At 46.9% G+C, this 14,326-nt stretch overlaps 3 non-coding genes across 3 annotated transcripts; all 3 read left to right on the top strand.

Annotated features, from left to right (window-relative positions):
• The first annotated feature begins 444 nt into the window (after positions 1-444).
• Positions 445-751, top strand: LOC147703461 (Nuclear RNase P). The gene has a single exon (XR_015298600.1).
• An 8,782-nt stretch (positions 752-9,533) lies between these two features.
• Positions 9,534-9,833, top strand: LOC147703460 (Nuclear RNase P). Its single transcript, XR_015298601.1, has one exon.
• A 2,417-nt stretch (positions 9,834-12,250) lies between these two features.
• LOC147703459 (Nuclear RNase P) lies at positions 12,251-12,557 on the top strand. Its single transcript, XR_015298618.1, has one exon.
• Positions 12,558-14,326: the final 1,769 nt, after the last annotated feature.

Genomic DNA, 14,326 nt, shown 5'->3' with positions numbered 1-14,326 from the left:
AAATTTAAAGAAATGATCTAAGTACCTTTTTAATATACTATCAAATAGTAGACATACTTCAATTGAAGCTCCTGTGATCTTGCTCTTCTTTTAATAAGTGCCAAAAATCATCAAGAATTTATCTTAAGAGCTATTTCCTGAAGCTAGACTACTAATCACTGCCTATCCATTAGCATTAAATGCGCATCACTCTTCAGATTGGCATGTAAATGAGGCTGAATGTGAATGATGCATTATGCAAATGAGCATTGATCCTTGTGTGAGATAGACTAAACTTTTCAATCAAAGTGTTGCTTTTTGTGCAATTTTACATCATGTTTTTAAGGCTACAGTGACTGTAGTGCTGCAAACGAGATGAATCAAATTCCCACCATGCTCACCCTATGAGTGTGAGTAACTTGAAAACTAACATATATATACTGCATTGATGAGTTTGAGCATTAAAGCAGAGGAAGCTCAACATAGAGGTCACTGGCTGAGTGCATATGTTACTCCCTCACCTTAGGAAAGGTCTGATGCAAAAACTAGTCACCTTCCTAGCAGGGATCTCCTGAGCAAGGAGAACAAGCAACCAGAAACCTGTGGCTGGCAGCTGCTGTAAAAGAGGTTGTGCTGGGGCACGTTTCTGATTCCCAGATCAGCTGATGCTGTTCTCCTGGCATTGGAAGTGGCTTGTGGTTGGCTTGGCTGAGTGCTATGGTTGAGATGAGACAATGTCTCATTACCCAATTCAGACTACTCTTCATCTGCTCATATTTTTTCCTAAATTGAATATGCATCACACACTATACTCTAAGTGCTAAGAAAAAATGACTAACCGTGCTTTCCTTCAAAGTACTACTTTGTTGCAATCAAACAGAAACACTGAATAGATCACATATCATATTTATCTCAACAGCATGCTTTATTAGCAGTTTCCAGGATGTATTCTTCACCAAATATAGACAATTTTTCACTCACTTCATCAATGCACTGGACATCAATTTTTTATCCATCCTGTAATACACAGCATATACGCCAATTTCAAACACTGTCAATGCAGAGATGAATCAAAATTCTACAGAACATATGTTTAGTGTGCCTGAAAAGTACTGTGTCAATCATTATAAAGTCTTTCTTTCAACCTTTTTTTCTGAGTTGCATCCAAAATAAAAGGAACGTTTTCACAAAACTGAACATTTGGCAACAATTCAGACAATCGCCCTCCCTTTTGTGACATGTTTGCTTACTGACCATGTGCAATAACGCACTATAAACTGAATTTTGTAAGTTGAAAACATCTATTTTTCCCTTCCTACAAAAAATGCTAGATTCTGTTTCAATTGTCTTTAGTATTTCAAACATATTTCCTGGCATTCACTTCTAAATTCTTGACATCAGGGACTATTCAGACAACAGTTTCCATCTCTATTAGGCATGAGACTTAAAATGTGTAGTATATTTTCCAACTTCAAGATGAGCTCCCCTTTATTTCTTTCATAAGATTTGGTATAGCCGGTCAGCCACTAACTTCTTTAAAAACTCAGAACTGTACATAAGTACATATCCAGCCAATTATCAAAGTATCCTGGAGACCGAAAAGTCATGGACCAACAACCAGGTCTGAAGAAAGGTAAGCTGTGAGAGCATCAGTGGCACAATGCAACTGGATATGGAGGGTATCAGGTTCACAATCTATACAGTTTGGAATATGGAGCTAGGATGCAGCAATACCAGGCTTCCAATATCAAAGAGTTGGAAGGTTTTTCTGAGGCAAGTAGAAGTCCTAAGTGAGAAAGGATTTATAATGTCTGTATTATCATGTTTTACAGCATTTGTAATGCAAATCTCAAAGGAATAGATATTCACCTCAGAGCAGTATCCAAAGCCCAATGGCAGAAGAGACCAATGCAGAAAAATGGCAAACGTCCAGGTGGACAGTGACGAATAATAGTCCAAAAGAGAATTAAGAAGTTCTCCGTGAATAGCAGATAAAGGAGGAATTTTACAAGCAGGTCAAAAAATATAGGCAAAGAGGGACAGGAAAAGCTTTAACTAATGGAGATTTGGTGGCATTAGGAATGTTGAATATAAACATAAGCAAAGTTAAATCTTTAGTTGCATTAATTGGAGCTGGAATGAAATAAAAACAAATGACAGCAAGTGGTGATTCTCCTGAGTCTAACAATGTGCGATTAATTGAGAATAGAATCTCTGAACCAGGGCAGCATTTCTACTGACTCTTAATTTGTCAGGTGGAGATGGAAAGGCACCGTAATCAGAGAAGAAGAAGTAATGGGAAGCTAAATAGATCTTTGAATGAACCTATTTTTAAGGCGTCTAGGACAGAGCTGAAGTGTACTTTAATTGAAAGGTCAATGCTCATGCATGTGGAATTCTTCTGACAGTTTACAGTGCTGTGGAAGGCAGTTAAATGGCCATCTGCCTACTTGTCAACTTCTGAGTCTTCCGTGATTTAGCCTGAGCAGAAGACATTGCTGCACTGATGCCCCACTCCCGCCCTAGTCTATAAAAGCACTGCGGTCATGACCCCCTAAAGAACCAAGGGCATGCCGAGCAGATCACAATGTACCAAGGACATAACATTACCCTGTAAAGAAACACCAAGATTTAGCCTGGCTGCCGTCCCCATGGTTTTCATCAATTCAAAAATATAGCTGGTAATTTGCTTAGAGTAAACAGAAAATCAGAGACATGACGGTAAGCATTTTCACAACTGCTAACAAATTTAAAGAAATGATCTAAGTACCTTTTTTTTTTTTTTTTTTTTTTTGCAAAACAGAAATAGTATCTTTGACATCATCAGTCGCATATCCATATACATTCGTAGGGTTTCTTCAGAATACAAAATAAATGGGAAGCGGGAGATAGTGTGACATCACCCCGCAGTTACGTTGTGAACCCGGTGAGCCGGGTGACTTGATGAAAAGGAATATACATGTATCGTAAAAATTACAGTTTGCATTTTATGTTTTTTCTAGTGTTTTGCAATTAGCAAACTTAAACCAGTAAAAGTGCACACATAACTCGGCATGTAAGTGAGGTAGTGTCTACAGTATCTCGCATCACAGTCTATCTATAGAGGGACCAATCAGACGTTCCTATGCCCCCCGCCCCATTCCACCCCCCCCATACCAACCTCCTAACGCAAGTCCATCCCGCTCCCGTGTATATCGCCCAACAATCATCCTCATACCCAATCAGTGGTCTTCTTCGCTCTCAGATCCCTCAAGATCGTCCTCATCTAGTGGTTCACATATGTCCCCCCTATAGGAGTTCCAAGGCTGCCAGACCCCGTTCCATTTACGCGGATTATCCCTCAGTTTATACACCGCCCTTTCAGTCAGCATGAGCATGTCCATGTTGCGGATCCACTGAGCCAGTGTGGGGAGATCAGCCGACCCCCACTTCTGTACTATATCCCGTTTTGCCGTCACCAACCCCACTGTAGTCCACGTTCTTGCATAAAAGGTGAGGTCGGTCGGCCCCCAGACATTCAGCAGGCACATCCGCGGGTCTAGAGTAAGTGAGGTGTGTAGTGTTTGGGCTATGGTGCGCAAAACTCGTTGCCAATAACTAACAATCAGTGGACATTCCCAGATCGTGTGTATAAACGAGCCTTCTGCCCCGCAACCTCTGAGACAATAAGGATGATCAGCCCTGTGCAGTTTGTGTAATGTCGTGCGAGTGTAGTAAATCCTATGCAGAATCTTTAACTGCACCAGGCGGAATTTGGAAGATATGCCTGCTTCACGTGGGGACGCCATGGCTGCGTTCCACTCGGTTTCGTCTAGATCACCCACCTCCAGCATCCATTTGTCTTTTAGCTTCCCCAGTGGGTCAGGCATATTATTAATCAATTTACGGTATGTCATCGATGTCGCTCCTTCCTGTAAGTAGTCAGTGAGTAGGCGGTCTTCTAGAGGGGAGGATTCTGGTGGGGATGTGTCTGGCGGAATCGCCGCCTGTAGTGCGTGTCTGACCTGTATGTACCTGTAAAGCTCTGTGTCCCCCAAATCATATTGCTCCTGTAGAGTCGCAAAAGGAATTACTCCTTCCCTCGTCCACAGGTGCCCCACGGTTGAGATTCCGATGTTGTCCCACTGCGTGAAGCCCTTGAAGCGCCGCAGGTGGCCCAATGCTTTTGCGTCCCATAGAGGTGTAAGTTTTGTGACGGTCCCATCCCATTTCAACTTTGCCTGTGCCTTGTACCATAGACGAACAGTGTGTTTCGTGGGCCCAGTGAGTTTTGCCGCTACACCGCGGTGGTACAGTGGGGCCAACAAACTGTTCGTACCCAGTTGTGCCCTGTCTGCTTTAAACGCTGGGTCCTCTTGCGGGGCGTGTATCCATTGATTAAGGATTTTAAGCTGGGCCGCCCAGTAGTACAGCTGTATGTTGGGCAGCGCAATGCCACCGTCGTACCACCCCCTATTCAATTTTATGTGTGAGATCCGGGCTGGTTGGTTGCCCCAGAGCAGGCCTGAGATCTGTGCCGTTATTTTCTGGAGGAAGCTATCCGGTACCAAATGTGGAGTGTTGTCAAGAACGTATAGGAAGCGCGGCAGAGCCATCATTTTAAAGAGCGTTGCCCTTCCCAGTAGTGTTAAGGGAAGTTCTTTCCAATGTTGTACATCACTACGGAGGCGGATCAAGGGAGGCTGCAAGTTAAGTCGTGCGAACTCTGCCTCGTCTCGGGTGATATGAATCCCCAGATACTTAAAAGAAGTGTGCGCTAGCTCTAGTGGACAGGAGTCCGGGAGTGGCGGAAGTGGTCCCCGTAGCTCAAAAATTATTGACTTCGCCTAGTTAATGGTGTAGCCCGAGACTCGCCCATGTGCAGTACAGAGAGCCAGGAGGTTAGGGAGGCTATCTTCCAGTTCTGTAAGGTATATCAGCATGTCGTCCGCGTAAAAGGACACTCTATCCTCCCATTGCGGGGTCCATTGAATCCCTTTCAGGAGCTGCGTGGTGCGAATCGTAACCGCCAACGGTTCCAAAACCAAAGCGAAAAGGAGGGGTGAAAGCGGGCACCCTTGTCGCGTGCCACGGCCTAGAGATATGGTTCTGGAAATGTGGCCGTTAGCCACCACTTTGGCTATGGGGTCTCTGTACAGCATGCGTATCCAGGAGATAAACACCGGGCCAAAACCCATACGTGCGAGCACTGCAAAAAGATAGTTCCACTCCACCATGTTGAATGCCATCTTGGCGTCTAGCGAAAGGATCGCGGCCGGTTCCCGTAGTAGCGGGATTCGCGCCACTACCCCATGCACCCTGCGGAGGTTTAAGGCGGTACTTCGATGTGGCATGAAGCCGGATTGGTCTGGGTGAATCAATTGAGGTAAACACGGCAGGAGCCTGTTCGCCAACACCGTAGCGATAATTTTGGCCTCTGGGTTCAGCAGGGAAATAGGTCTATACGACGAGAATTCACTGGGGGGTTTACCTGGTTTCGGTATGGCTACGAAAGTTGCCATCCGTTGATCCGGCCGCAGCATTCCCTTCACTCTAGATTCTTCATACATATGAAGTAGGGATGTGCTCAAGGACTCTGTCATAATTTTAAACCATTCGATGGGAATCCCATTGGGGCCCATGGCCTTACCCGGATGAAGGGCGCCGATGGCTAGCTGAATCTCTTCCACCGTCAAGGGCGCGTCTATGTCCCCTGACGCCTCCGCCGTCAATTTCGGCAGGGGAACATGCTCAAGGGCAACCCGGACCTCACCCTCTCCCACCACCGTCGCTGGGGTATATACTTCAGTAAAATAATCCGCAAGGACTTCCACTATCTCGTGGGGGCGGGTGTGGACGATGCCGCACGAGTCAGTGAGCTGTAGGATGTTCCTCCCTCCCTCCCCCCTGCCTCTTGTCCAACCATGCCAAAAGTTTACTAGCTTTGTCCCCGATGTCGTAGACCCTGTGTTGCGTCGCCGCAATGTCCGACACGGTGATCCTCCTTAGGTGGTCGGTGAGGTGACGCTGATAGACCTGGAGATCATGGAGCGTGTCGTCCGAGGGACTTGCCATATGGGCGGTATTGGCCCTCTCGAGGCCCAATTCTATGTCCAAGGCCTCTCTTCTGTTTGCCTTTTTATGATTCGCAACAACGGCAATGGCCTGGCCCCTAAACACGGTCTTGTACGCTTCCCATAACGTAGAGGGGGAGTCTACCGAGGACCGGTTTTCCTCAAAGTAAAGCCGTGTAGCCTTCTTCAGGTCCTTGTTGATCTGGGTAACTTTAAGATGACCAGGGAAGATCGGAAATAGCCTTTGTCGTTTAGTGTCTGTGGTAGTGATCGTCAGGGTGAGCGGAGAGTGATCCGAGACGCCCCTTGGCTGTATATTTGTCTCGGCCACAGTAAGATGCCCATTGCTCAATGTGAAGAAGTAGTCTATCCTAGAGAGGCTGTTGTGTGTGGCCGAATAATACGAGTATTGCTGCTGGTTAGGGTGTAGCGTGTGCCATAGGTACACCAATCCTTGTGCATCTAGAAAGGTCTGGAGCCTGCTGGGCCCTTCTATATGTGTGCGTGGGGAGAACCGGTCAAGGGTGTTCATGAGTGCCATGTTGAAATCCCCACCTATGAGTAGGTCCCCATCAGGGAGGTTCAGCAGAAATTTACCGAGGTCCGGCAAAGCCTCAGAATGTAGTGCTGGTGGTATGTATACGGAGACTACGTTTAACAGTTTCCCCTCCCACTGTCCATGAACTGCTGCGAAGCGGCCATGGGCATCGGTCGCTGTAGACTTCACAATAAATTGGGACGATTTCTTCTGCAAGGATACCTGTACCACGGGACCCTGAAGTGAACTCCGCGTGTACTATCATGTGAAGGCTCTCCTATCTAGAGCCTTCGTGGCCGCCCCCGTCAAGTGTGTCTCCTGTAGGAGAATGAGAGCAGGCCCCTGTCTTCTAATCCCCTGCAGCACCAGCCCCCTCTTGATCTTATCCCCTAGACCTCTGACGTTCCATGACATGACGAGCAGAGGGTTTGGTGTGGTGCGACTATCTGTTCAAGCCATAAGAAAAACAGTGAATCTTCATGAAGCCCCTTCGCCGTAGGCGAGGCGGCATGCGGAGGCAGATGTAGGGCAAGCGTGACTTTATCCAACATTCCATTCCCTCATTGCCCCGAATAGACCAGATGCTCTCAGTTACGTAAAACATGCCAATAAACATACGTCTGCTTAGAACAAGAACTTGCAGGACCAAGAAGTCCCGTAGTGCAAACTTACCCAACTCCCGTCCCCCCCCCTCCCTGCCCCCCTGCTGCACTGACTCAAAACTGCTCACCCCCCCAACTGAGCAGAGTGCATACCCCATCCCCCAAACAGTGTACTTGCGCGTTGGGGTGAGGGACTCTCCGCTGCCGGCAGTCTCTCATTCACACCCTCGGAGGCCCTTCACCCAGTGTCCAATGGCGGGAAGCGCTTACGCAGCATTAAAGTGTCATTAACAAAAGAATGTCAGATGGTCATTGTTCCTCAAACTCTTCCTGGCCGCCTTCTGCTCCCAAAGAATCACTGTTATCTGGTCCCCCTCCCGAAGCCTGGGAGTCCTGGCGGTGACCTCCAGTTCGATCCTTCTTGGGACGATTTGTCCGTCTCTGGTTCTGTCCCGGTCTCCAGCCCTCCAACCACTCCTGCACGTTTTCAGGGTTGTCGAAAAACCACGTTTTGTTCTCCGCTACCACCCTCAATCTCGCAGGAAAGAGCATGGAATATGGCAGCTCTCTGGACCTCAGTTCTTTTTTCACCTCATAGAATGTTCGTCGCCGACGGGCGACCTCCGCTGTGTAGTCGGGGAAAATGGCGACGGTAGCGTTTTGGATCTTAAGAGGAGGAGAGGTTCTGGCCGCCTGCAAGACTGCGTCCCGGTCACGGAAATTAAACAAACGGGCCACTATGGGTCGTGGAGCTGCCCCCGGTTTTGGTTGACCTCCCGGCACCCGGTGGGCCCTTTCCACTGAAAAAAAGTTGGACAGCCCTTTTGGCTTCAGTTCATCCGTGATCAGGCTCTCCACGAAAAGGTCCATGGCCTTTACACCTTCTGATTCCGGCACCCCTATAATGCGGATGTTGTTCCGCCTAGAACGTCCTTCCAGTTCATCCAGTTTCTCCCGGAGCATTCTATTGTCCTGCGCCATCTTCCCCATTTCCCGTTGAAGTTCTGAGACGTCCTCCACAAGAGATTTTGTGACCACCTCCATGTTCTTGACTTTCTCCGACATTTTGTGGAGGTCCGCTCTGAGTAGGGTGACATCCGTGGAGATTGCGCCAACGGTCGTTTGTAACTGGGCCAGAGCGTGCATGACATCGTCTAATGTCGCCTTCTTTCTTCCTGGGGTTTCAGTCATCTTCCCTCCCTGGTCTTTCCCCGCTGGGGAGACGGTGGACTTGTCGGAGGTATACCGTTTGATGCGGGTCTGTGTGACGCCGCCCTTGGGGCCTTTCCCCGCCATGCCGCTGATTGTTGCGCTCCTCGTGCCCCTACGCTCCAGGATGTGTGGAGCGGTGCGGACACCCTGCCCAGTCCAACTCGACAAAGATCAGGTCTCAGTGGTGTGCTCCGGAAGGCGAGAAGCTTCGATTATCGCCAGGTGCGTAGCGACTTCTTCGATCAAGAAAATGGCGGACGCCCCCTTCGTCAACGTCTCCTTGACTCTCGGTGCCGCTCGTGTCGACCGCAGAGACGGTCGGAGCGCCAGCGACAGTGCCGTTGTTCACCACTCCCCTGGTCCGTGCGGGTCGTTGCATCCGACCGTCCAGTGTGCACTCGTTCTGTCGGCTCCTTCGCCCTACGGGCACTTCCGGTCCTGGTCCCCAGGTCTGCCTGTACTTCCTGCTGGGTCGCCAACCAGGGGAGGTCCCGGCTCAGGAGGTTGGGGTAGGCCGATTCGAGGCTTCGACGTATCTCGATCAGCAGACGTCGGATCTTGTCGCCGCTTGTCGCTGCTTACTCCACCCGGTCCTGGGTTCTGGTACCCTCCTGTAGGGCTTAAAAAAGTGACGGGTTTTATGTCGGATCGACGAAGAGGCCGCTTCAGCTGCGGAGCTCGTCCCTTATGCTGCCGCCATGATCGGCTGCTAGCCACGCCCCCCAAGTACCTTTTTAATATACTATCAAATAGTAGACACACTTCAATTGAAGCTCCTGTGATCTTGCTCTTCTTTTAATAAGTGCCAAAAATCATCAAGAATTTATCTTAAGAGATATTTCCTGAAGCTAGACTACTAATCACTGCCTATCCATTAGCATTAAATGTGCACCACTCTTCAGGTTGGCATGTAAATGAGGCTGAATGTGAATGATGCATTATGCAAATGAGCATTGATCCTTGTGTGAGATAGACTAAACTTTTCAATCAAAGTATTGCTTTTTGTGCAATTTTGCATCATGTTTTTAAGGCTACAGTGACTGTAGTGCTGCAAATGAGATGAATAAAATTCCCATCATGCTCACCCTATGAGTGTGAGTAACTTGAAAACTAACATATATATACTGCATTGATGAGTTTGAGCATTAGATCAGAGGAAGCTCAACATAGAGGTCACTGGCTGAGTGCATATGTTACTCCCTCACCTTAGGAAAGGTCTGAGACAAAAACTAGTCACCTTCCTAGCAGGGATCTCCTGAGCAAGGAGAACAAGCAACCAGAAACCTGTGGCTGGCAGCTGCTGCAAAAGAGGTTGTGCTGGGGCACGTTTCTGATTCCCAGATCAGCTGATGCTGTACTCCTGGCATTGCTTGTGGTTGGCTTGGCTGAGTGCTATGGTTGAGATGAGACAATGTCTCATTACCCAATTCAGACTACTCTTCATCTGCTCATATTTTTTCCTAAATTGAATATGCATCACACACTATACTCTAAGTGCTAAGAAAAAATGACTAACCATGCTTTTCTTCAAAGTACTACTTTGTTGTCATCAAACAGAAACACTGAATAGATCACATATCATAATTATCTCAACAGCATGCTTTATTAGCATTTTCAAGGATGTATTCTTCACCAAATATAGACAATTTTTCACTCACTTCATCAATGCACTGGACATCAATTGTTTATCCATCCTGTAATACACAGCAGATACGTCAATTTCAAACACTGTCAATGCAGAGATGAATCAAAATTCTACAGAACATATGCTTAGTGTGCCTGAAAAGTACTGTGTTAATCATAATAAAGTCTTTCTTTCAACCTTTTTTTCTGAGTTTCATCCAAAATAAAAGGAATGTTTTCACAAAACTGAACATTTGGCAACAATTCAGACAATCACCCTCCATTTTGTGACATGTTTGCTTACTGACCATGTGCAATAACGCACTATAAACTGAATTTTGTAAGTTGAAAACATCTATTTTTCCCTTCCTACAAAAAATGCTTTATTCTGTTTTAATTGTCTTTAGTATTTCAAACATATTTCCTGGCATTCACTTCTAAATTCTTGACATCAGGGACTATTCAGACAACAGTTTCCATCTCTATTAGGCATGAGACTTAAAATGTGTAGTATTTTTTCCAACTTCAAGATGAGCTCCCCTGTATTTCTTTCATAAGATTTGGTATAGCCGGTCAGCCACTAACTTCTTTAACAACTCAGAACTGTACATAAGAACATATCCAGCCAATTATCAAAGTATCATGCAGAGTGACAAGTCATGGACCAACAACCAGGCCTGAAGAAAGGTAAGCTGTGAGAGCATCAGTGGCACAATGCAACTGGATATGGAGGGTATCAGGCTCACAATCTATACAGTTTGGAATATGGAGCTAGGATGCAGCAATAACAGGCTTCAAATATCAAAGAGTTGGAAGGTTTTTCTGAGGCAAGTAGAAGTCCTAAGTGAGAAAGGATTTATAATGTCTGTATTATCATGTTTTACAGCATTTGTAATGCAAATCTCAAAGGAATAGATATTCACCTCAGAGCAGTATCCAAAGCCCAATGGCAGAAGAGACCAATGCAGAAAAATGGCAAACGTCCAGGTGGACAGTGACGAATAATAGTCCAAAAGAGAATTAAGAAGTTCTCCGTGAATAGCAGATAAAGGAGGAATTTTACAAGCAGGTCAAAAAATATAGGCAAAGAGGGACAGGAAAAGCTCTAACTAATGGAGATTTGGTGGCACTAGGAATGTTGAATATTAACATATGCAAAGTTGAATCTTTAGTTGCATTAATTGGAGCTGGAATGAAATAAAAACAAATGGCAGCAAGTGGTGATTCTCCTGAGTCTAACGATGTGCGATTAATTGAGAATAGAATCTCTGAACCAGGGCAGCATTTCTACTGAGTCTTAATTTGTCGGGTGGAGATGGAAAGGCACCCTAATTAGAGAAGAAGAAGTAATGGGAAGCTAAATAGATCTTTGAATGAACCTATTTTTAAGGCGTCTAGGACAGAGCTGAAGTGTACTTTAATTGAAAGGTCAATGCTCATGCATGTGGAATTCTTCTGCCAGTTTACAGTGCTGTGGAGGGCAGTTAAATAGACATCTGCCTACTTGTCAACTTCTGAGTCTTCCGTGATTTAGCCTGAGCAGGAGACATTGCTGCACTGATGCCCCACTCCCGCTCTTGTCTACAAAAGCACTGCGGTCATGACCCCCTGAAGAATGCAAGGGCACGCAGTGCAGATCACAATGTACCAATGACATAACTTTACCCTGTAAAGAAACACCAAGATTTAGCCTGGCTGCCTTCCCCATGGTTTTCATCACTTCAAAAATATAGCTGGTAATTTGCTTAGAGTAAACAGAAATCAGAGACATGACGGTAAGCATTTTCACAACTGCTAACAAATTTAAAGAAGTAATCTAAGTACCTTTTTAATATACTATCAAATAGTAGACATACTTCAATTGAAGTTACTGTGATCTGGCTCTTCTTTTAATAAGTGCCAAAAATCATCAAGAATTTATCTTAAGAGATATTTCCTGAAGCTAGACTACTAATCACTGCCTATCCATTAGCATTAAATGTGCACCACTCTTCAGATTTGCATGTAAATGAGGCTGAATGTGAATGATGCATTATGCAAATGAGCATTGATCCTTGAGTGAGATAGACTAAACTTTTCAATCAAAGTGTTGCTTTTTGTGCAATTTTGCATCATGTTTTTATGGCTGCAGTGACAGTAGTGCTGCAAACGAGATGAATCAAATTCCCGTCATGCTCACCCTATGAGTGTGAGTAACTTGAAAACTAACATATATATACTGAATTGATGAGTTTGAGCATTAGAGCAGAGGAAGCTCAACATAGAGGTCACTGGCTGAGTGCATATGTTACTCCCTCATCTTAGGAAAGGTCTGAGACAATAACTAGTCATCTTTCTAGCAGGTATCTCCTGAGCAAGGTGAACAAGCAACCAGAAACTTGTGGCTGGCAGCTGCTGCAAAACAGGTTGTGTAGGGGCACGTTTCTGATTCCCAGATCAGCTGATGCTGTACTCCTGGTATTGGAAGTGGCTTGTGGTTGGCTTGGCTGAGTGCTATGGTTGAGAGGAGACAATGTCTCATTACCCAATTCAGACTACTCTTCATCTGCTCATATTTTTTCCTAAATTGAATATGCATCACACACTATACTGTAAGTGCTAAGAAAAAATGACTAACCATGCTTTTCTTCAAAGTACTTCTTTGTTGTCATCAAACAGAAACACTGAATAGATCTCATATCATCATTATTTCAACAGCATGCTTTATTAGCATTTTCCAGGAGGCATTCTTCACCAAATATAGACCATTTTCCACTCACTTCATCAATGCACTGGACATCGATTGTGTATCCATCCTGTAATACACAGCATATACGTCAATTTCAAACACTGTCAATGCAGAGATGAATCAAAATACTACAGAGCATATGTTTAGTGTGCTTGAAATGTACTGTCTATATCATAATAAAATCTTTCTTTCAACCTTTTTTTCTGAGTTGCATCCAAAATAAAAGGAATTTTTTCAGAAAACTGAACATTTGGCAACAATTCAGACAATCGCCCTCTATTTTGTGACATGTTTGCTTACTGACCATGTGCAATAGCGCACTATAAACTGAATTTTGTAAGTTGAAAACATCTATTTTTCCTTTTCTACAAAAAATGCTAAATTCTTGGGGCGTGGCCAAGATGGCGGGCTGAGAGGTCGCACTCGCCGAGAGCTCCCGGACCCCTGAATTCCTGCCCTGCTCGTAACAGCTGATTCCCCCCCGGATCACGCGGCGGATGAGCCTGGTGCCCCCGGCAGAGGTGTGGAGCGACTGCTGAGCCTGGTTTGCCCCGTCGGGGGTGCAATTCTGACCGGTAATGCCTGGGTCGAGGCCCGCTGAATGGCCTGTGTGTGAGCCGGAATCCGTGAGTCTCCCGACCCTCGGAGCCTGACGGAGCACTCTGCCTCCTGTGTGTGAAGCCCGCAGCAGTGCGTGTATTGTCGGAGTGGGAGTCGGCAGCGGCTTCGCGAGCGAAGCGGAGTTGCCCAACGGCGGTGGTACGGAGCGGAGCTGAGCGGAGGTGAAGGGCGGAGGCGGAGCCGGCATTGGCTTGCTACGCCGGCCCGCGGCCTGAGGGAGCTTGTATTGAGAGGCCGCTCCGGCCAGCTGTCGGTGGTGGAGCAGCGGAACTGGGCTTCTGGAGCGGATCTCCCCCTGGAATTGCGGGTCCCGGCGACCATCGCACCGCGAGTTTGCCCACCGGCCGGATTTCTAGATCCTGGACCAGGGACGGAGAAGGGACCTCCATATTGGGCGTTGGCCTCTCGATATCGCAGGGCGGCCATTTTGTGGACTCCGGCCTGGCAGCTCGGTCTTCCTAGTGCTCTTGGTGTGGCGCTACCCCCGGCTGGTGTATAGCCGCGCCTGTACGGCGGTTCTCTTGGATGGACAGTACGCCTCAGCGTCCTCTACTCAGCTGAAATGTTGAACGCTAGAGGACAGAGAAGGGGCGACCGAACCTTGCCGGACATGCTGGGACGCGGCGCCCTACGCAGTGGGGGAACTCAACCCACCACGACCTCCCCAGCCCCGGCCAGGGGTGCAGACGGCGGAGAACCCCCAGTGACGAGATCATTTCTTGAGTCGCTCTTCAGCTCCCTATGGGAGGACTTTCAAACGCTCAAGCGAGAGGTGGCCGGGGAGGTCCGTGAAGTAAGGAGAGAGATGGACTCCCTGGGGGATCGTGTGAACACGGTGGAGGAAGCGGGTCACTCCAGGGATGAGGAGATCACCCATCTGCAACAGGAGGTCCTGCGACTGCGGGAACAACAGATTGAATTGCAGGCCCACGCCGAGGACCTTGAAAATCGGTACAGGCGGAATAACATA

The sequence above is a fragment of the Lissotriton vulgaris genome, chromosome 7 (genome assembly GCF_964263255.1).
Source record: "Lissotriton vulgaris chromosome 7, aLisVul1.2, whole genome shotgun sequence".
In the NCBI taxonomy this organism is placed as follows: Eukaryota; Metazoa; Chordata; class Amphibia; order Caudata; family Salamandridae; genus Lissotriton; species Lissotriton vulgaris.
The sequence above is the reverse complement of the archived record's forward strand: the minus strand, read 5'-3'. Positions and strand labels throughout refer to the sequence as shown.